Genomic DNA, 21,049 nt, shown 5'->3' on the forward strand with positions numbered 1-21,049 from the left:
TGACAAAGCCTACTTAATTCTGTATCTGTTATTCCAAACAAGACTAGCCAGACTACAAGAATACCACCAAGAGTCAGATGATTGTAAAGAGCAAAACACCACTGCTCACAGAATTTTAATAGTGCATCAGTAATCATAGCTAGTAACATTCTCTGCATGTTTTTGTAATACTCAGAAATGTCTTTTTCATTGTTGTTTTTAGATAGGACTATTAAAAATCACCCAATAATAATCACCTCTTTCAGATATGCCTACTTTACACAAGAGTGTTTGCCCCTCATCTAGTAGAATCAATTGCCTGAAAAGCTGAAGAGAACGTTGATCAACTTGTCAAGAGTTACTCTTCAAATGTTTGCCTTTTTTGCATAAAATAATACCCTTATTGCAGGAAGGATTGTAAAAGAAATATTATTAAAGTTTTGAAGAACATAAAATCAAAGTGGCATAGTATCTGTTATGTTAGCATGCTTACATCAAGGCATGTAAGCATTGAGAAATTTTGATAGTATAAATACCAAACAAAACTAAACAGAGCATTGTTTACTTTCAAAATAAATTCAAAAGCTTTAACAGCTATTCTGCACTACTGCATTTTTTAAGTTACTTGATTTTATCATGACGATTATATCAATGCACATTTTGATGCTTAGCATATGTTTTCATCTAACCAGCTGCACCTCCTGCCATCCCAAGTGAGGCAGGTCAGACGTTATTTGCCACGGTCTAGTACAGGGCACTTTTTTTACCTGCCTATTGAGAAGATACAGCTGCCCTCATAATGTTCCTAAGTGAATGTAAGAATCAACAATGCGGGAGCTGACATTCACGACTGTCCATGCTGTAATTTGCCTTTTCCCAGACAGTGTTCTGTTGCTCTAGAAGCTGTGCAAACAACTGCTCTCTATTTTGTCGAGCTATCTCAAGCAAACTAAATGAAGAAATGCACCAATCCCATTTTATTGAAATATTTTAAAAATAAAGTTTACGTTACCTTTTTCATGTTTTCTATCATCTGGATTCTCTATCTTGTTGTATATTTTTCTATGCTTCATATGCCTTCTGTTAATCACTCTGGTGGACTACTTTTCAGACACTTCTGCATTTTTCCAACTAACACCCTTATGCCATGATTACTTTGTCTACAGAAAAACACTTGCTCGTGATTCTAGTCTCTCAAATATACTTCTCTACTCTTGACTCTGTCATTTATCTTTCCTACTTACTCCTTTCTGTTCTTTTCTGCATTCTCTCTATTCTTTCATTTTTTACCATATTTCATGACTCATCCTCCACTGATCTCTTTCAGTTCTACTATATAAATTGCTACTTTAGGAAAAGCCCTAAAATAAACAGTATAAGCAGCCTCTCTATAATTGGTTCCCTTCTTCTTAAGATGCAGAAATTAATATTTTCTGCTTTCACTGCCCACGTTATTTAAGTCCTGCCCTGCAGAGATGACTGGAAAAGGACAATTGTGTATATGTTCCTCCTCAAGCAGGAAGTAGAGATGTGAGAGATCACTTAAGAAAAAAATAATCTTGGATTTCTAACACATGAAAATTGCTTCATTACTAGTTTTATTTGATTGCTGTGATTTCTCACTTAATTGTCTTCTGCCAGGTGCCATCAGAAGTTACGGATGGAAGGTGGGATGGTGAGATATATGAAGGGGCAGAGCCACACAGTTATTACCTCGGAATTATCCTTTACATTGAATTTAACAAACAAGTGTGTTAGGTTTTCCCTCATGTGATGACAAAGCTGCAGGTCCACAGGGCTGCCTTTGGAATGGAAGAAGAATTTAAGTAAGAGTCAGAAGAGTCTGCTACCCCTCTGTATCAAGAATCTCTGGCAGAAACCAAAATTAATAAGCTTTCTTCTCTTTGTTTGGGAAGCAGTCAGTGACTAATATTTGAATAAATCCATATGTTTAGATTTCAAGCAGCTGTCATAGTGCAAGAAGACAGTAACTAGAAATACTATTTGCTTACATTTTACAAAAATAACTATTGAACCTGACTCCCTCATCTGTCTTATTTGTTCTGTTTACAGTCAGTTTCACCAGTTCACGCCATGTCATATTATCTTCACAACCTTCTATTATTCATCTGAATCAAGTAAGTCTGAACATCAAAATTAAAAACAAATTCTTACCCAATGATTATGCAAATCTGTTGTCAAGACAATTTTAGCACAAAAACTGCAGAAACTACATTGCAACATCAAAATTAATTTCAGTAATGCCACATCAAGTGCAGCTTCATGGACCGTGCTACAAAGAGCAATGATGCCAAAGCAAGTGCATAGGCAAAGGCTCTGCAAAGGGAAATGACCAGTCTGGCAGCCCTTCACATCAGAAAGGGGGTAGAAGTGCGAGCCAACGGAAAGATGATGGTGAGAGTGATCCAGAGAAATCACTCAGGAACGCAGCTTGGAAAGAGAGGAATTTCATTATAACTTTATCAAATTGTTCTGAAGTGATAAAAAGAGTCTGTATCTGCTTGGGTCTGAAGTAATTTATGTTTTAAAGTGTTATTTGTCCACTACCATGAGGTTTCTTGTAAAAAATATTCATTATTCCATAGGCAGCAATTGGATGTATTTGTCTTTTCAGTATGAGCTTTCTATTCACTCTCTGCAGCCTCCAAAACTTCAAGTATTAAATGAGACTTAAGGACACAGCAGTCCAGAAACTGAATAAGCCTGATGGAAATCTTCACAGCCCTCAGGTTATGAACAGGGCACATCAAGTAAGAGGGTATTTGGTTATTTTTATGGTTAGTGTTTGGTGGGTGGTCTGCATTGACCTATTTGAATGTTGGGAGGGGTGAAACAGATCAAAATAAATTTTGTTGATATTCAGAGCTGATCTCACTTTACTCTGCCTTCAACAATCTTAAAGTACGCCTTCTATTGATGCTGAGCGAAAGACATAGCTTAATCAGTAGAGATAGAAAAAAGCAGTCAATACAAAAAAAAAAAAAAAGAAAAAAGAAAATATCTAAATTTAGACTGAACAGCCTTGTGGATTTATTGAATTCCCAAGAATCTTAAGGTCATAACATTAAAAAAGGAAAAGTGTTTAGCTTTTGACTTTAAATAAGCTATACAGAACCAAAGTGGTGCGCTGGTGATAGTTTGAATCTGCAAACGCAGACAAATAACAGAACTGAGGTAATGCTGGGAATCCCTGGTGACATGAATAGAGAAAGCCTGATTACAGCTATACAAACAAATAAATTGTCTCCTGGATTGAAGTCTTTCACAGGAGTATCTTGGAAACCACAGACCTTCCTAAAGTACACATAAGCTGTAGAAATGTACCACTTCTTGTAATCTATTAAAAAAACCAAAAACTGTACCCCAATTAGTGTCATAAGTAGTATTTGTATATTGCTGTGCACATCCTATGGCATCATGCCTAATTCCATATACTGCACATCTGTGAACTCCAAGTAAATGCTATTACTTAGAGTGGTGTTGGCAACAAACTATTCTCAACCTATCATACCAGACACATACAAACTGCTAAAACTGGGGCACACATTTCCTGAGGAAAAAAAAAAAAAAAATCCATCTGATGCTGAATGGTGTTCAGAAGCTTCAGAGCTGGGTTTGGAACCTACCATTCAATTCTTCCCGCTTCTCTACTTTCTCGATTGTTGGACTGTGTTTTCACTTGTACTGTTCTTAACTTTTTTCACTGGATTGTTTCATTCTTCCCTTTCACTGAATAACATGAGGGTGAGGGAAAAACCTCACAAAGTAATAATCAGATGAGCAGAGAGGTGGAAGATTCAAACTCAGTGGTCGACATGCTGTTGCAAGATCTCAATGGAGGCCAAAATAAAAAAGAGACTTATTAACAGCTATGACTGCACCTATATGCAACTACAAGTTTCCCGGTAACACCTACCTGAAGGAAGCAATTCATACATTGGAGGGTAGGACTATAATTCAGAGGAACCTTGACAAGTTGAAGGAACAGGCCAATGATAGTGTCATTAAGTTCAAGAAAGAAAAATGAAAAGTCGTGTATGGAAGATGGAATCCCACGTAATGGTACAGCATTTCATCAGGAAGGAGCTAGGGGTCTGGTGGACAACAAGTGGTGACTCAGCAGTGCATTCCTGTGGCGATGATGGTGAACCACTTATTTCACTGCACTAGCAAGAGAACTGCCAGCATAACAAGGAAGTAATTATTCCCTTTTAATCAGTATTCCTGAAGCTGCACCTCAAGTACAGTGCTTGGTTTTGGGCCACCAGGATAAGAAAGGCAAGAAGATTTTGAAGCAAGACCATCAAAAGGTCACCAAGATGGTTAGAAGATCCAAGTGCATGTTGTTCAAGAAGCAGCTGAAGGTATTTGGCTTGTTTAGCATGGAGAAGAGTAGGTCTAGGGAGGATCTAATTGCAGATCTTTGCTTCCTAATGGGGGATTATAGTGAAGATATCACTAGGCTCTTGTCAGAGGTATACAGCAAATGGACAAGCCAACAGTCACAAGATGCGATGAGGTAAATTCTGACTGGATATAAGGAAAAAAAATAAAAATCCACAAACCAACCAAACTGCAAAACCGAACAGCATAGCAAGGGTGGTTACCTATTGGAACAGGTTACCCAGACAGGTTGTAGAATCTCCACTCTTGGAGATTTTGAAAGTCAACTGCACATCTGATCTAACATGGAAGCTACAACTACTTAGAGCAGAACTCCAGAGGTCTCTTTTAACCTAGTTTTCCCATGATCTTAAAGATGATGAGTTCTGGATTATTTTTTTTTCCAAGGATTTATGCCAATCTGCATTACAGATTAGAGATCAGTGGCTATTGAACTCTCTGATCATCATCATGCTCACATAAAGACATACTTGATGTAAGTTCTAGCATTTTACCACTCTGAACCTATATTTCTCTAGCTCATTCCCTCACCTTATCTGAGGGTTTTAGCAATCCCTTGCTTCTTTACAAGAGATTAGCATCTGGATTAATATGTATATGGAGTATTTACAGAGTAAAGAAATATTTTGGTGGATTATGGCTTTTAAAAATATACCATATTCCTTCTTTTTTCATGTAAGATTACTTCAAGGAAGTCCGTCTCGTGCCTTTATCAACTTTTATAGCAATCAGACGTGATTTTCTACTTTTATGACTCATACAAAGGAGGCCACAATTGCATTCAGTTGCACATTTCAGCTCTCCAGGCACACTGCCTTGTTCCTCTGGGAGTTATAGGCAAGCCTTGCTCTTGGAGGGCACACTGCCCAACTGCCTGGACTTCTGTTCCTAGGGAAACTCTATTATTTCTTCTCCAGTACAATCACCAAAGTTATTCAAATTATCTCCATTTTTCTGTTACACATTGCCTGGTCCTTTTTTATCCCATTTTTTCTTCTCTCTGTTTTGTATTCAGCTTTAGTCTTTTATCTCACTGCTTTCTTCTCCTTCTCACTAGTTTTTACATCCCTTGCCAACACTCTCAATGGTTTATCACCCATCATGATTGCTGTGCTATCCACTTCCTCCCATGCAAACTCCTTCATTCCTCAAAGTAATAAAGTATAAGTAAAAGCCTTAGAGTGTTAGGATAGGATTAGGACTATTAAGAGTTTTCTAATCTCACACTTTTGCTTCATCTCCTTCTGCAACAGTGATTTCAGGAGGATGCAAGATAAATTGACTTTGTAACTCGCTAGATTTGACTTGCCTTAGGGCTTATCATAGAATCATAGAATAATTTGGGTTGGAAACCCATCCCCCAGCCTGTATTAATACTGGGGGTTGCCCTGACCCAGATGCAGGATCTTGCAATTGGTATTGTTGAACCTCATGAGGTTCACACGGCCCCACTTCTCAAACTTGTCCAGGTCCCTCTAGATAGCATCCCATCCCTTGGGCATGTGAACTGCACCATTCCAGCTTGGTGTCATCTGCAAACTTCCTGAGAGTGCACTGGTTCCCACTGTCTGTGTCACTGATGAAGATGTTAAACGGTACTTGTCCCAGTACAGACCCCTGAGGGACACCACTTGTCACCACTGTCCATCTAGACACTGAGCCATTGTTGTCTTCTCCAGCATTTTATTCATGGGATTCTCCAGTTCCCTATTTATACATCTCTAAACTAGTTCTTCCTTCCAGAGTTTTAAAGATACACATCACCCTAGGCACTGTGTACAGATGGACAGCCAGCGTTATAAATCATTAGCTTTATACGTGTCCTGAATACTCCAAGAGATGAGAGGCATCTAGTCACTTCCTCATCTCATGCTTCCATTCGGGAAATTATTCTGGTGAACAATTTTCTTTTTTGATTTTCCTTGCCTTTTAAGAGAGGCTTATTTCTCAGTCCATACATAGACTGTCAGTGCAGGATATCCAAGAAAAGACTCAATAATTTGCAATTATCCTTGAATCTCTGAATTAATTAGGATACTAGATCTGAATATTGTCATGAGTAGTTATTAAAGAGCTAGTCATCAGCATGTTAGTAAAGGACTGAAAAGTTAGAAAGATGAGCTTTTTTTTTTTTTTAATTAGGACAACCTACTGCGTGCAAATGAATACCTATAATATTTTTTTTTCTAAGAACATAGAAGCCTGACTCTCAGCATACCTGCAAGACTCAGTTTGCTACACTTAGTGAATGTAAATGGACTTTCAAATAAATAGAACATTACAAAGAAGCTGTAAGAAAATTCAGCACAAATATAGGGAAGCTTGTAAACAAACAATTTTAGTACTCTAGTAGACAGTACCATTGATTAGTCACATAATTCACTTAGTTCTACTGCTATTAAATACCAAGGAAAGCAAAACAAAAACAGTCTTTCAAACAGAATGGGCTAAAAAAACTTAACTCAAGGACTGCGAACCCTCCAGACTTGCACACATTTTCTCTCACAGATGATTCTGTGGCAGTAGCAGTTAACTTTGATAGCCCAAACTATGCTTTTGAGTCTTTCCTCTTCTATTATATATTTTGTTACAAAGAAGAAAACTAGTAAAACAATCAGGCAATTCATTTCTCTTCTGGTTACCCTGCAGAAATACCAAATTCAGGAAATGCTCAAAAGATTCACATTGTTCCTTATGAAAGAAAAGTAACTAATAATGAAAATGTTAGTTGAATTCCTTTTTGAGAACAAGGGTCTGCAGGCCTGTGGTCTCTTGATGGTGAATGAAGGCAGCTTCATCCATCTCTTCTTCCTAATGCAGGTCTATAGCAGACACCATGGAGTCTCTCTCAGTGGCTCTGATTTTGGCACAACAGCACTCAATCTAACACAGCTGACTTCTGTTTATTAAAACTGTTCTTTCACACAGAGCACAACCCTTTATTGTCTTCTACCTATCTTCTACACTTGCTGTCTTTCCTTACGGTTTTAACTGTCCATTGCAAGACTTCAGACATATGAGCTCTCCCACTAAGTTACTATACACCCGATGACATTGTAACTGACTGTACAAGGAACTCAGTTTCTTCTGTTTAGTTCCCCAGAGCATGAGGGTTGGTGCACGGGTACTCGAGATAATATACTGTTTCTTGACTCTGCAGCGAGTGTGGTAGCCTCTCCTACAGCTCTGTTCCACATATGCTTCCTCCAACCTTGATTGTCTCCACTCTGTCTTAACCCACATTTAAAGTCCACTTAATTGTTCCCTGGTCTATTGGCAAAGAAATCCTTGCACTTCTTTGAAAAGTGGATCTCTTTGTTTGGTAGATCATAGTCCCTTGATCATGTAAGGAAAAAGACTGCCAGTGACACCAGCTACACTGCTAGGTGTGCACCTCAACAATATGTCTGCTTCTGCCTGCACCCTTCCCTGGCAAGGCTGAGGAGAAAACAACCCGAACACCTATCTCCTTTAACATCAAAGACTGCAGTCCTGGTTAAATTTTTCCAGATCACATTTTGCAGTGTCATTGGTGCCCACATGGAAAAGTAGCAGGTCCTTGGACATGACTAGTTTTGCCTGTCTATCTGCACAGAATTTGGGCTGTATTTTGATCCCAGGCAAGCAGCAAACTTTATTTGACGTTTCCTCAGGTCAGCAGATGCGCACCCTCAGTTTCCCACGAAATGGAGTCTCCTGCTGTCAATACTCAGGACTTCCTTTCCCTGACAAGTTAGACCTGTTGAGCTGTTGGCCCGATTGTGTCTTACAGGGTAATGTGTTCATCCTTCCACTCTACTATTCTCCAGACTCTGCATCTGTTCTTCAGCTGAAATTTTCCTGATGAGGGGAGAGCTGCTGCCTTGCTGCCGCAGGTCACAAGCTTCCAGGGCGCCTTGTTTTGCACATTGCTTTTTCTCCCCTGTTTAAGCTTGCTTCTGGTCTTGTCTGCACTTTGAGGCCTTGGCACTTGCTCCTGCAGCATCAGGGCTTGACATCCTATTAGTTTCCTGCTGACTCCCCCTGCTGCAGCACAACCTGCTGAGCTCTGTCGGCAAGTCCTGTGCCTGCCAACTCTGTGGTCTATCAGGCAGAAGCGCCACAGATGAGTTCCCCACACTGTTCACCCCAGTGAGGAGCACTAGGCCCTCCCTGCTGCCCTCACCCAAATGGCCACATTCCCCCACAAGAGCTCTGGCTGGTCAATGCCTCTGATATCCTACAAACAGCCCTATGGGCTGCCACAGCAGTGTTACATCACTACCATTTGATCATCAGCTTTCCTACCACAACGCAAGCACCAACAGTCTTATGCCACTGAAAAGATTCATGGTACACTAGCATTTTGAAAACTGTGTGAAGTTCAGCTCTCCCCATGTCTGAAATGATGTGTCAGGACTGAAAAGAGAGAAAAAAAAGAGGGCTATAAGGATAACTAAAGGTATTAAATGGATTCTGTACAAGGAACAATGAAGATGGAACTCTTCAGTCTGGGAGAGAGAGAGAGAGTTTAGGGAGGACATGGCAGAGGTGTACAAAATCCCATATATCACTAGCTCTTCCAAAGCAAGAAGCAGGACATATATCAAGTGAAGCAAATAAGAGCCAGACTTGAAAACAGACTAAAATATGATTGTTCTCCATGTAAAAAGCATGCTCTTGATTGTTACTAAGCACAGCTTAACTTCACTGAGTTGTGGAAATCTAGAAACAGGTGGCTTTTGAGTATTCAGAGACAGTATCATATATTCTTGCCCCATTCTTACTCTTCCTTCACCAGATATTTATGGTTATCAGTGGAGACAAGTCATCTGACCAACAATGACTGTTTTCCTTAGTGAAACACACATTTATTGCCACAAAACAGAAACTAGAAAACATAATGACTCAGGGATTTTTTTTTTTTTAACATAAAAAAAACAGATTTTCATTCATAAAACATCCAGATTGGGAATCTGGTTCATTCCTCCAATAAAACACAAAATAGTTTTGCTATTGAGACCTCAAACAAACAGACTCTCTGATTTTCACTACTCATTCTAAGTAAAACAGTGAATGGGACACAAGAATTAAATATCCTGACTGGGTTTGTGATTATGACTCTGGGAAACCAGACACACAATTGACACCTGCTGCACCCCAGAATTAACAGTGATGTTTCCACAATTACAGGACAGACTTCAGTTCAAAGACTAGTCAGTTGGCAGCAAAACACTAATTAGGAAATTATCAGTAGATTAAAATGGACAGAAGCACCTCTACAGGGATGTTCCTTGCAGAAGGGTTACTGCTATGATACAATTATAAAATAAGAGTGCCATAGGAATCATTGTTACGTTCATTGATCTGAGGGGAAGGAAAAAAAAAAAACACACACAAAGACAAAAAAACACAAAACCGAAAAACAAACAAAAACCACCACAAAGAGAGAGTAAAAATAATGAGTGAATCAACTTGTTCCATAACTGCAATCAGAATATTTCATTGACATTACTGTGGAAGTCATCTGAAACTCAAGCCTTTATCACAGGAAAACACAGCAATCAAAACTGTATCTAGCCCCATATGATGAACACAGGAACCCTCTGGCAATGTTGATAACCCCAACGATTTTGTCCAAGACCTGGCACATACAATGCACATCACTCAAGCCCCAGATCCTGAATGCAGAATGAGCAGGAGTTGCAACTCCCTTTTCAGAACAGATTGGTTCACAATATCACAGTATTGAAAAGGAAAAACTAAATAAAAACAAGCCAGCACATATTGAATTTTAAATTTAGCGCTTTAAGCTAACTTTATGGCTGAAAGGGGGTTTCGACTGATTTCGGTCAGGGTTACCCAGCTGTGGTTTAGAGCCATTTTTGTTCTTCCTTCCCCCCTCCCCCCCATCTTAAATGCGACATCTCTCCAGTAGTGGGAATTCAGACTGGGTGCAATGCAGCCCCTCTCCTCCCCACACGTGGCAGCAGCTGAATGCCACACACATTCCCTCTCCCATGACCACAGGCACTGTTTCCATAGCAGTACCAGGAAAACCACTCCAAACTGGTCAGGGAGGGAGGCCAGGAGAACCGCCAGCCCCAGCACCCTGAGGGCATCCTGAGAAATCAGGGGGCAGGAGCAAAGCTGGCCAGGCAGCCTGTCAGGCCTGGGGGAGATTGAAGGCACAGGTGGCACCACGCAGTGTGGAAACCTCCTTTCATGTCTGATGAGAGTTGCTGTGGCTCAAATACATGTGAAACAGCAGCTTGAGTGCCTCGTTGTGCAGATAAGTGAAAGGAGATGTGGGATGGCCAGCAACTGCTCAGCTCTCCTCCCCTCCCAGGTCCTCCAAGACTATATTGCTGGTGATTCTGCAGTAGATGTGTTTCTGGCTGCTCACTGGTTAACGGGAAGTAGAGATGTGCATTTTCCATGGATTTAAACAGCATGAGGGCACCTCATTTTTACTTCAGAAACAACTGACACTGAACCCATGGTACCAAAGTCTTAAATAGATTTTTCAGCATCTCAGGACTATGTATGTGTTGGGATTATTTTGTCAAAGCCATATGATTTGCACAGCTGAATGTCTCAGAAGCAGAAATGAAATGTGACCCTTCTGAATGACCTTGGCTAGCTTGAAATAATGAGAACTTAGAATTGCAGTCTATGCTTGCACAAAGACACAAACTTATCAACCCCAACAAAACCACCTGCCCACAAACCACAATGCAATGTATCAGCACTACATACAGGCCCTAACTATGCATGGTAGGCATCTTTACAGGATCACAGAAGGGTTGAGGCTGGTGTGGACCTCTGGAGATCGTCTGGTCCAATGACCCTGCTCAGGCAATGTCATCTAAAGCAGGCTGCCCAGGAACATGTCCAGATGGCTCTGAATATCTTTAAGGATGGGGACTTCACAATCCCCCTGGGCAACCTGTGCTGGTGCTTGGTCACCCTCACAGTGAAAAAGTGTTTCCTGATGTTTAGAAGGAACCTTCTGTGTTCCATTTTGTGCTCATTATCTCCAATCCTGACACTAAGTACCACTGAGAAGAGCCTAGTTCCATCTTCTTTGCACCCTTTCTTCAGATATTTATACACACTGATGAGGTGTCCCCTCAGCCTTCTCCAGGCTGAGTAGTCCCAGTTCTCTCACCCTTTCTTCATAGGAGAGATGGTCCAGTCTCTTCATCACCTCAGTGGCCCTTCACTGGCCATGACTGTCTTGAATGGAGGAGCCCAGAACTGGACAAAGCACTCCAGGTGTGGCCTCACCAGTGCTGAGCAGAGAGGATGGATCACCTCCCTTGACCAGCTAGTAACACTACTCCTAAGGCAGTCCAGGATACTGATGGCCTTCTTTGCCACAAGGGCAGCTTACTGGCTCATGTTCAACTTGGTGTTTACCAGGACCCTCAGGTTCTTTTCTGCAGCACTGCTTGCCAGCTGGGTGGCCCCCAGATGTACTGGTACATGGGATTAAGGGGCATACCCGAGGCTGCAACCAGCATTACCAAGGTTACTGAGACAAACACACATCACCTCAGAAACAGAAAAATCTGGCTAAACAGTTGCCATGCACTCAGTACTACATAAATTTATGTGCCATTAAAATTACTGTCCCTCCCAGGACATCTCTGTAGTAAAAGAGATAATTTCTACAAGTGTTCCCATTCTGACCAGTGTGAGAGGCATAATTTTCCTTGTGTGTCTGATGGTTAGGAATGGATAGGATGTCCAATTATATGAAAAGTTATACAGGATAATATAATGGATAATATCTTGCAAAGATCATTCCTCTCTGTTCATGGACATTCTCCAACTTCAGTAACAGCCCATCCCATGCAGAACACTAACTTTCCCTACTCTAGCTGAGAAGCTACACTGGGTATGGTCCTGAGAAGCCTCTTTCCTGAATAAGCCTGGCTCCTTTTATTCAGACACTTTTGAGGGGAGTCTCAGCAGCCTGGAATACACAAGTACCAGGAGCATTTGCAATGCTAAACTGTAAGAATAGAAGAAAGAGTACTTCATTTTCTGGATCTGTTCTGTTGTCTATTCCCTGTGTATCTGAGATTATTCAACCACCTAACAAGCAAAATGTGACATCACATTGACTACTCAGCAAGTACTGTAAATTTATAAAGTAATTTACTTTTTGGCTTAAAAAGCAGAAGTACATATTTAGTGTACTCAAGTCCAGATTTTAAGCCAAATTTCACCTCTACTGAAGCTTTATTGTTGTGCTACTTTTCCATTCCTAAAGCTTGATTTCTATTTGGTAAAGGCTGATTTTGTGTATTATATGGCTGGCAAAGTGTATACCATTTCCAAAAGCAAAGTCATTGGAATTAGAATGAAAGAAATAATTTAATTGGATGCACTGACTGTAGTCACTCTACTTCATTTCCTCAAACAAGAGACTGCATTGATCGAGAGAGACATTTCTCTGGCTCACATCCATTGCAAAGCAAAGTCAGAAAAAGAGACAGAGAGAAAGAAATACAGCATTGCCTCCCTTGAATACATTCATGAAAAGTGGGCAGAGACCTTGCAAAAACATTTGGGATGCCTTTGACAACATAATTGGAATATAAAGTGTCTCTGACCACCTTCCATGTATTTTTTTTTCTTTTGAAAAGCAAACCCCTTCACAAAAGTGTAATACCACTTAGAGAGAAGGATTTTGAAAATCATCTCCCTTCCCTCTAGGCAGGTTTGTATCTCCACATTGAAACAATTTCTGTCTTTTGTTCCTCCAGCTGATGTTTGACATAGCAGAAGAGTAGAGAGCCCTTTCAGACTCAGTACTGCCAGAAGCATAAAGTGCAGTCTCTACAGCCAAGAAAACCAGCCCCAATTCCGTTAAGAAGTTTAGCAGCTTGATTATTGCCAGGACTGGACAGAGGGGGGTTGAAACTCCTGGAGGTGTGCTGAAACGAGTACCATTTCTTTTTTTAGGATTCTACCTTCCTTCCCTGAATTTACAGAGCATATCTCTCAATCCAGCAAAATAGGCTTTGTATCTGCTCGTGAGTTTACAGACAGTTTTATGCACACTACTACTTTGGGCATGTTTGGTACCATACCTATCTGTTTCTTGGGATGAAAGGATGACAGGTACCTCTGTAGCAGCTCAGTACACGTGACTCTGGGTACAGGACTTCAGGCAAATAACTTGCAGCTATGATTTATCTTAAAAAAAAAAAAAAATACCCTACAGTAGAATCACACTAAAATGGAGACTATAAAATTATTTATAGTGAAACAAACTTGAGTCTGAGAAGCAGTCATGCGATAAATAACACTGAAAATAATGGTTAGCATGACGAGAATTATGTAACCTAAATTATCATCTTAAATATTTAGAAATGGGAAAGCTTTGGAAAACTCACATACCACGACATTGTAACTACTGAAAATGCTAACTTTTTAATGACAACCACTGTATGCAAATTATCTAATTACAAACATCAACAAACAATGCCTTGTTGAAAAACAGGAGGAAATGTTTCGAGCAGCTTGCAAAGAAGAAAAAGGATACACTTTGAAAATATTGCTATGTATATGGAATAACGAGGCCTCATAATAGATGCTGGATGTTATTTATGAAAATTTCACTGTTTGATTCAGATGTTAATTTAATGCTGCATTAAATGAAGAACAGATAAAACCCTTTTTCTTTAAATGCTCACATCAGCTTCAAAATTATATTTTGATACATTTTTTCAATTAATCTTACAAAGGACTGAATCTAAATTTCCAAATCATGATGATTTAGAAGCTTAAAGAGTTCTACTAGTGGGAATGAAGAGAGGAGACCAGAGCAGATAACAGTCATGTGATGCTCTATCTGTATCTGCATATTGACAACAGGACCTTCCGATTACAGGATAGTTGCATTCGTTATCACTTTTATTTATACATAAATAGATCTGAAGAACAATAACTAGTCATTTAACAACCTGACTAAATATTTTTAATAATTGTTGATGTATTTTAATATTTTATTGATCAGGTTTAGTCAATCTTGGTAATTTTAGAACTGACTATACTGCTGGCATACACAGTAGGAAACCAAAAGCAAGAGTAAAAATCAATCAGTTCAAAAAACCTACAGACATTTTTTTTCAAAGATAAATTTTGAAAAGCCTATAATTTATCTTCTTTCCATCTGTGAAGGTCTGAAGTATTCAGTCTCACTGCAAGAATAACCTACTATATACTGAAAGCACAAAGCAATTCATTCCACTGCAGACAAACTTAACACTCAAATGTGTTTGGTAAGAAAGATTAAAAAAATATATTTGGAAAAGGTCAAAAAAAACTGCAGCTAAGACACTGCAAAATATGGCTGTTGCAACAGGTGGACTGTTTTGCAAGATTAGCAGCCTACTGTAAAACCCTTCTCTGTAACAGAGCAAACCACAATTTGACAGTAGATAAACTCCATTAGAGTGAATTTAAGCACATGTATCCATGTAGACAGAATAACCCAAACATCTGCCCATGTTTTTTTCTATACTTTGTTGATGTTGCTATCATCTGGACACATTATCCACACGTCCCCTGAAACCATGTATTGCAATTTCCATCAACTGGTATTACACCTGCTGAAGAGGGCAGAACTGATCGACCACAGCCTCTCCTGCTGTTAAGCTCAGCCAACAAGCTGTTCGTGAATTCTGCAGATGTTTTGGTAATCTGGACCAAACTGATTTTTTAAAATCAGTTTGCAACCCAATTAAAAGCAAGACAAAAACAAACAAACAAAAAAACCCCACACCATCAAACAAGAAACACAAACAAACAAAATCTGTTTTTCAGTTATACTGTGCTTTACTGGTGTATTTCGAAACTTCACCCAAAATCAGCATGAGCTGAATTATGAAAAACGTAATGAATGTTAACTCCGTAATATTTAAAAAATATATGACAGAAAGCTGTCATGAAGCAATAAGGACAATGCTGGCAAACAATAACGACTGTGCTCCCATCCCTGGAAGCACTTGCAATCACTTCACAATGTACAGACTACAATTTTCCAAATTGTCTTCCAAGATATATCCATTTTTACATGGAATAGTATTTATTTTTTTTTTAATAAGTGTACTTTATCATTCCAATTAAAAAACAACAACAACATTGATCAAAAAATGGAAGTCCTTGTGCTGTCTCAAATCTGCATATAATTTCTCCTCCCAGAACCAATTTGATAAACCTTCTTTCAAACCAAGACATGGACATTAAAAATAAAAGTATAAAGGAAGGAGAAAAATTTGCCACAGTAGTTTGTGTAAGTGTTTGGAGAATGTGCCTATGGCCAAATAGATATTCCACTGATTTTATGGACAGCATTTCTGTTTTTGAAGGCTCAGTGTTAATTAAAATTTAGGTTTAGTCTGTTTTCTCTCATAGAAACATAAAGATAGAACCAGGAGGCCCTGGCAGGATAAAAGGATTAACCACAAAACCTCTCAAAGTTTGTCCAAACAGATATCCAGAGCCTATCTGGAAGTTGCAGACAACCAGGCAGTTTCTCTGCTCTACCTTGCAGCCATGCCACAGCCATCCCTATTGCCTGACCTGTTAACGGAAAGAAATTATTTCTGGACACCTTGTCTTTACATTTACCCAAGCTTATTTCAGTTTTCAGGCAGTATAACAACGTTGATGCCAAAGAACTAAAAACAAGAATAGGAAACAGGCAAAATTCTTGCTGCAAGATCTTTCAAGTTGAAGCCCTGCAGTAACCCCACACTTTCTAAACACAGTACAGAAAGAAACAGGCTAAAGGTACATTGACAGTCAAATAATGCCATAGCGTATTTGAAGTGCTTGAAATACAGATCGGTAGCAGCCCAGAAACTAATAGTGGGATTCAATAATATCTGAAATAAAAGCAAATAATCGTATTTTGATTGAAAAAAGTTCACAAATCAGAAATACACAAAAACCCCTTTAATCTACATGCATATACAGACAAAAAAAAAGCCTCACTCAGCTGAACACAAGAACTATTTGTCTGTGCATTTCTGTTTAGGACTAAACGAGTCCACTTATCTCTACTACTGCGTTTACTACAGCCATATGTGCAATTTCTGAGCGCTTCAATAACAAAAACAAACAAAACGGAACTCTTAGAATTTAGTTAGAAAATACTTTCTGCTTTTAGATGAGCTCATGCAATTCTTAATGGAAAACATACCATATGGTTCAATACACAATATCAGATAAGAGAATGACACCCCTAAGTCAGAGCAGCCTGTGAGAACTTAGCAAGCCTTGCCCACAACAGGACACAGAGCGAAAAAAAAATCAACAGTAGCATCAAAGAAAATGTTAAGTTCCTGAAAGCTGCATAAGCCACAGAAGACAACTTACAGAGTCAGGGGACCTGATGGAAGTAAGGCCATCCTGCAGCCTGTCAGAATAGAAACCCTTCGAACAGCCTGTAACTTCCTTAATGGCCTGGTCCACCGTGGAAACACTTTAAATACAACACTTAAAGAACCCCAATATTATTTTGAAAGCTGCCCTAAGCTGCCTGCATGATATACTGGACACGTATCCCTTACTTGACTTGCTGTTGATTGTTACGGATTATGATAATAACTGACTGTTGCCTTGTCAGTTGTGCATTTTTGAACCAAAACGTGGGCTGCATACACTCTAACTGCTTGTGAACAAATGCAAAAATTCATACAGCATGCCCTTCAGCATGTCCTCCTGGTATCCTTAATATACTTTTTCTGACCCAAAACTGACACCTGCTATGCTGGAGGCAGGCAGCCAGCACTCCAAGGACTACATCTAGCCTGTGAGGTAATCCTACCTGCCTCCCAGAAACACTGGCTGCTTAGTAGACTAACTGAACTTGTCAAGTTGCTTCTGGATTTGTACTTTACAGAGAAGTGCAGAAGTGCAAACTCTGGGACATCAGAGATGTCAAGATTTTTTAGCTCAGATGCTGCACCATACAAGCAAACTTACTAGCCTGCTTCCTGACCATCTAGTTAGCAACAGAAACAGCCTCAAGTTGCACTGTTAGTTGACCCTGACTCTCCTCTGCTGTTCTGAGCACCTGCAAGTGATGGGTAGCTGTTCTGTAACCTATGTGTCTCCACTTGGTAACAATGGCTTACAGTGCAAAGTGTGTAGAATTTTGCAACTAGTTAAAACAGTAAGCATCTTATCCTATGAAACACTACCACTGGTGTCCTAATGCATCTACCTGCAAGGAAAAAGATGACAAAGAAGCCATAGCCGAAGCTATCCCCTATTTTTCTCAAGTATCACCAAACATGTCAGCAAGCACATTCACAAGACCGAAATGCCTTGTGTTTTTCCAGATGGTAAGGGTATAAATACAAATGAATGTACTTAGCAGACTATTGATTGGTATTGCCAGAATATTAGTATGGGTGGCAGTTTCTGCAGAGAGAAATCCACACGTGTAACGCATGTGCTCTGAAGCAACGCTACTGTGCTTGTACACAAGTCATCACCAATACACGAATAAACTCACAAATTTTCTAAAAGTCCTGATACAATACACTAAAGATACATGTTTCACAAATATGCTATCACAAGAGCTTATCCATTAAAGGAAATCCTGTAACTTCTAAGGAATGTTTTCAGATAAGCCTCCAAATAGTGTATTGCCATAGTCCAGAGGAAAAAGAAACTTTTCCCCAGTCTGTCAACATTCCATTTCAGTGGAACATACTACTGAGATGCATACAAGAGCACTGGAAAGGTGTTTTGGGTCTTATTCAACATGTGATGGATTTCTAAATCTTTCTGATTTTATCTTTGCTGAGACTGTCTATATATTTTTACTGCCATGTTAAAATAAGAACAACCTTTTCCTTTGGTTGGAAGAAGCGCTATCTGAGCTGGATGTCAATGAAAAATGTATCCTCAGCACCTTTCAAGAATTTGTGTTGTTTCCGCCCCTTCTCCCTCCCTGAAGTCATGACTTGGCTTTAGTGCTCCAGCACAAAGCTACAGCTACAAGGCAAATGAAGTTCTGGCCTACTCAGTCAACTGAAAGGGATAGTTTGGCTCTTCAGAACAAATGAATGCATGGCTGATTTACAGCAAGTCCTCAGTGTACAATTTCTTATTTTTATTTTTTACAATATTAGAAATAATTTTTTTTATGATCTGCTACACAGGTTCATTATAATTTAATACTAATTTAAAGTTGTACTTTAAATTAGTATTAAATTAGTATTAAACACAGTGAAAACAATACAGCTTGTCAAAGTAAAAGGTACTGTCGAAAGTAACAGTTTGTTCAGAATACTGTTATGTAAAACATCATTCTTCAAAGACAGGCAAGTTCTGCAATGAACACTGGAAGAGTATACAGATGCATGTTCTAGACAAAGTTCCTATTTAAATGCAGAGCTAATTATGATATAATCTTTTATGTAATTCTGCACTGTATATATACATAAGCTTTTAAACAACTGCAGAAGCTTATTAAGGAGGGACAGTGGCACTTGAAAAACCCACTTACAGGTCCACTAAAAAGTAAACTTTTATATTCATTAAAGTCAGGGGGTACCTAGAGCAATAGCAAAATTATAAATGAAGAGCTAGCAAAGTAGTAGTTATTTCATCTATATTTCATCTATGAAACAAAATTAGAGCAATGGTCACACAAAAACCAAACAACACAACAAGAAACAGACTGCCAGCACACCAGTGAATACAACTATCTGCACCAATGGGAGACTGGAGGTACATCTTGATTTCCTCTAAAAATGGCTATGAGAAATATCTGAAGCCTAAGTCCTATAACAAAAATGAATGAGAAAACTATATGCTCCATTATGTTATTGCTGAAGAAAATTCCCCACCTCTATAACTACAGTTTCACTACATTTCTTATTTTGGTAGTGAATACACAATCTCTCTTACGGAAGGTCTATTATTTCTGATGAAAATTACATAACAGTGCTGCACCAACCAGAGCACACAGGCTTAAAGTGAACTGAGGCATAAAAAGTTATTAAGAAGGAAATATGATTAATGCAGCAGTTATTCAATACTCAAATGTAGTATTAATCTTGTATGAGAAGAATTGCATTAAAATTAAAAAAAAAAAAAAAAAAAAACCTGCTCTAAATTATTTTCTATATGTTTGTCCAATTAATAGTTTGGGGAAAGCAAGCTATTCATCTAATCCCAGCACCACCATATCATTTACTGGAAATGACTTTTCAGACATCTGTGCTTGGTAAAAATTAAACCAAAAATATTTCAGTATTTGAAGCTTTATGAATGTTGAGCACATGCCTTTCCAGTGAGACGTCTAACCTGACTGTTTAGAAAGGAACACATATGATCAGGATACTATAAAATTATTCATGAAAGCCCAAAGGTTTTCACAGTTTATATATTTTTTCCCCCCTCTTTTAATCATATCATTCTGAGTGAATTATTTCAAACACAATTTACGTAGATAAAGCTGGTGACTTTTCACCTTCTCCATAGGATATGCCAGTATGCGGTTTAGTTTACTGTATCTGAAGTTACTCAAAGCAATCCTGTAACTTAAGTTTCAGCAAAAGTACAACAAAACTTATGAATTCTGGAAGCTCAGGTAAGTCTCTTCCACAACTACAAGGGTACTATAAAGCAACCCAACACAGACTTACCTTCTCTAACTCAGCCAAGTTCCACTAATTTCAGTAGATCTTGATATCTCATTTTAAACCGTCTGAGAGCTTGTTCCTGCTTTTACTGCATATCACTGATATGCTGAGGAAAAAAATATACTAGAGACAAATCACTAAAAATATTTCCTCTAACTCAGCAGCCACAAACTTTTCTCCCTAATGGCACTGAATTTCATATGAGAACTGAGGACTGATTCCCTCCCTAGCTAATGGCAGGGACTGGGCTGACAGCAGTTTTTTTTGAAGGACTCAGGAATAAGTCTTTACCAATGTGACTGGATATCAGTTAGGTGGGAAATTATTTAAAAAGAGTCATAGCCTAGGAGTATAGAGCTGTGCACAGATAATGACTTTGAATGTCAGGGAAAGACAGAAAATGAAAAAAATAACTGAGCCACTGTGCAGAGTGAGCTGGAGAGAGAGAGCACAGCTCCAGCACAAAGATGAGAACTTGCTCCTCGCAGAAAGGTGACATCTATTACTGTGCTTGACTCTCAAACTGAAATGTGTCTGTTAAAGTTTTGGCACATCCAAAGTCATCTGGAAGAGTCAAAGGTGGAGCCAAAAGAAATCTAATCTGAAATCAGGGTGGGGCAGATGCATAACACTGTAACCTTGAGGAAAAAAAAAAAAAAATTAGAAAGCCAAAATGTTTGACTTCATTGTTATTGGTTTTTGTTTGATTTTTTTTTAATCTCTGCTAGCAGATCTTTTTATTGTAATTCTTTATTTATTAACAATTAATCATCTCTCGTAGAAGAAAAAAATTTGAGGCTTATTAAGTCACAGGTTTCTAGCAACAGGATGACTTTTCTATTGCTTAAAAGCCAGCTTTTAAGAATTAACGGCTTCAATAATATAAAAGCATTAGGAGGTTCACGTTAGACTGGGCCCAGTGATAAAACATTGGCCCTTCTGAAGATATAAATAACTGTAAAAAGCTTCAAATGTGTAATATC

General features: G+C 38.9%; 1 protein-coding gene across 18 annotated transcripts in view; it reads right to left on the reverse strand.

The window, feature by feature from the left end:
* The window catches only part of CTNND2 (catenin delta 2), a 650,551-nt gene that overhangs the window by 408,219 nt on the left and 221,283 nt on the right, over nt 1–21,049 (reverse strand). Inside the window, exon 1 of one of the 18 annotated variants that reach the window (XM_071804476.1) lies at nt 13,488–13,506. The exons of the other annotated variants lie outside the window; for them this stretch is intronic. The gene's annotated coding sequence lies outside the window, so the exon portion shown is untranslated. Of the gene's footprint in view, nt 1–13,487; nt 13,507–21,049 lie in introns of those variants that run through there. 18 annotated transcript variants of the gene reach the window in all.

The sequence above is a fragment of the Patagioenas fasciata genome, chromosome 2, assembly GCF_037038585.1.
Source record: "Patagioenas fasciata isolate bPatFas1 chromosome 2, bPatFas1.hap1, whole genome shotgun sequence".
Taxonomy (NCBI): domain Eukaryota; kingdom Metazoa; phylum Chordata; class Aves; order Columbiformes; family Columbidae; genus Patagioenas; species Patagioenas fasciata.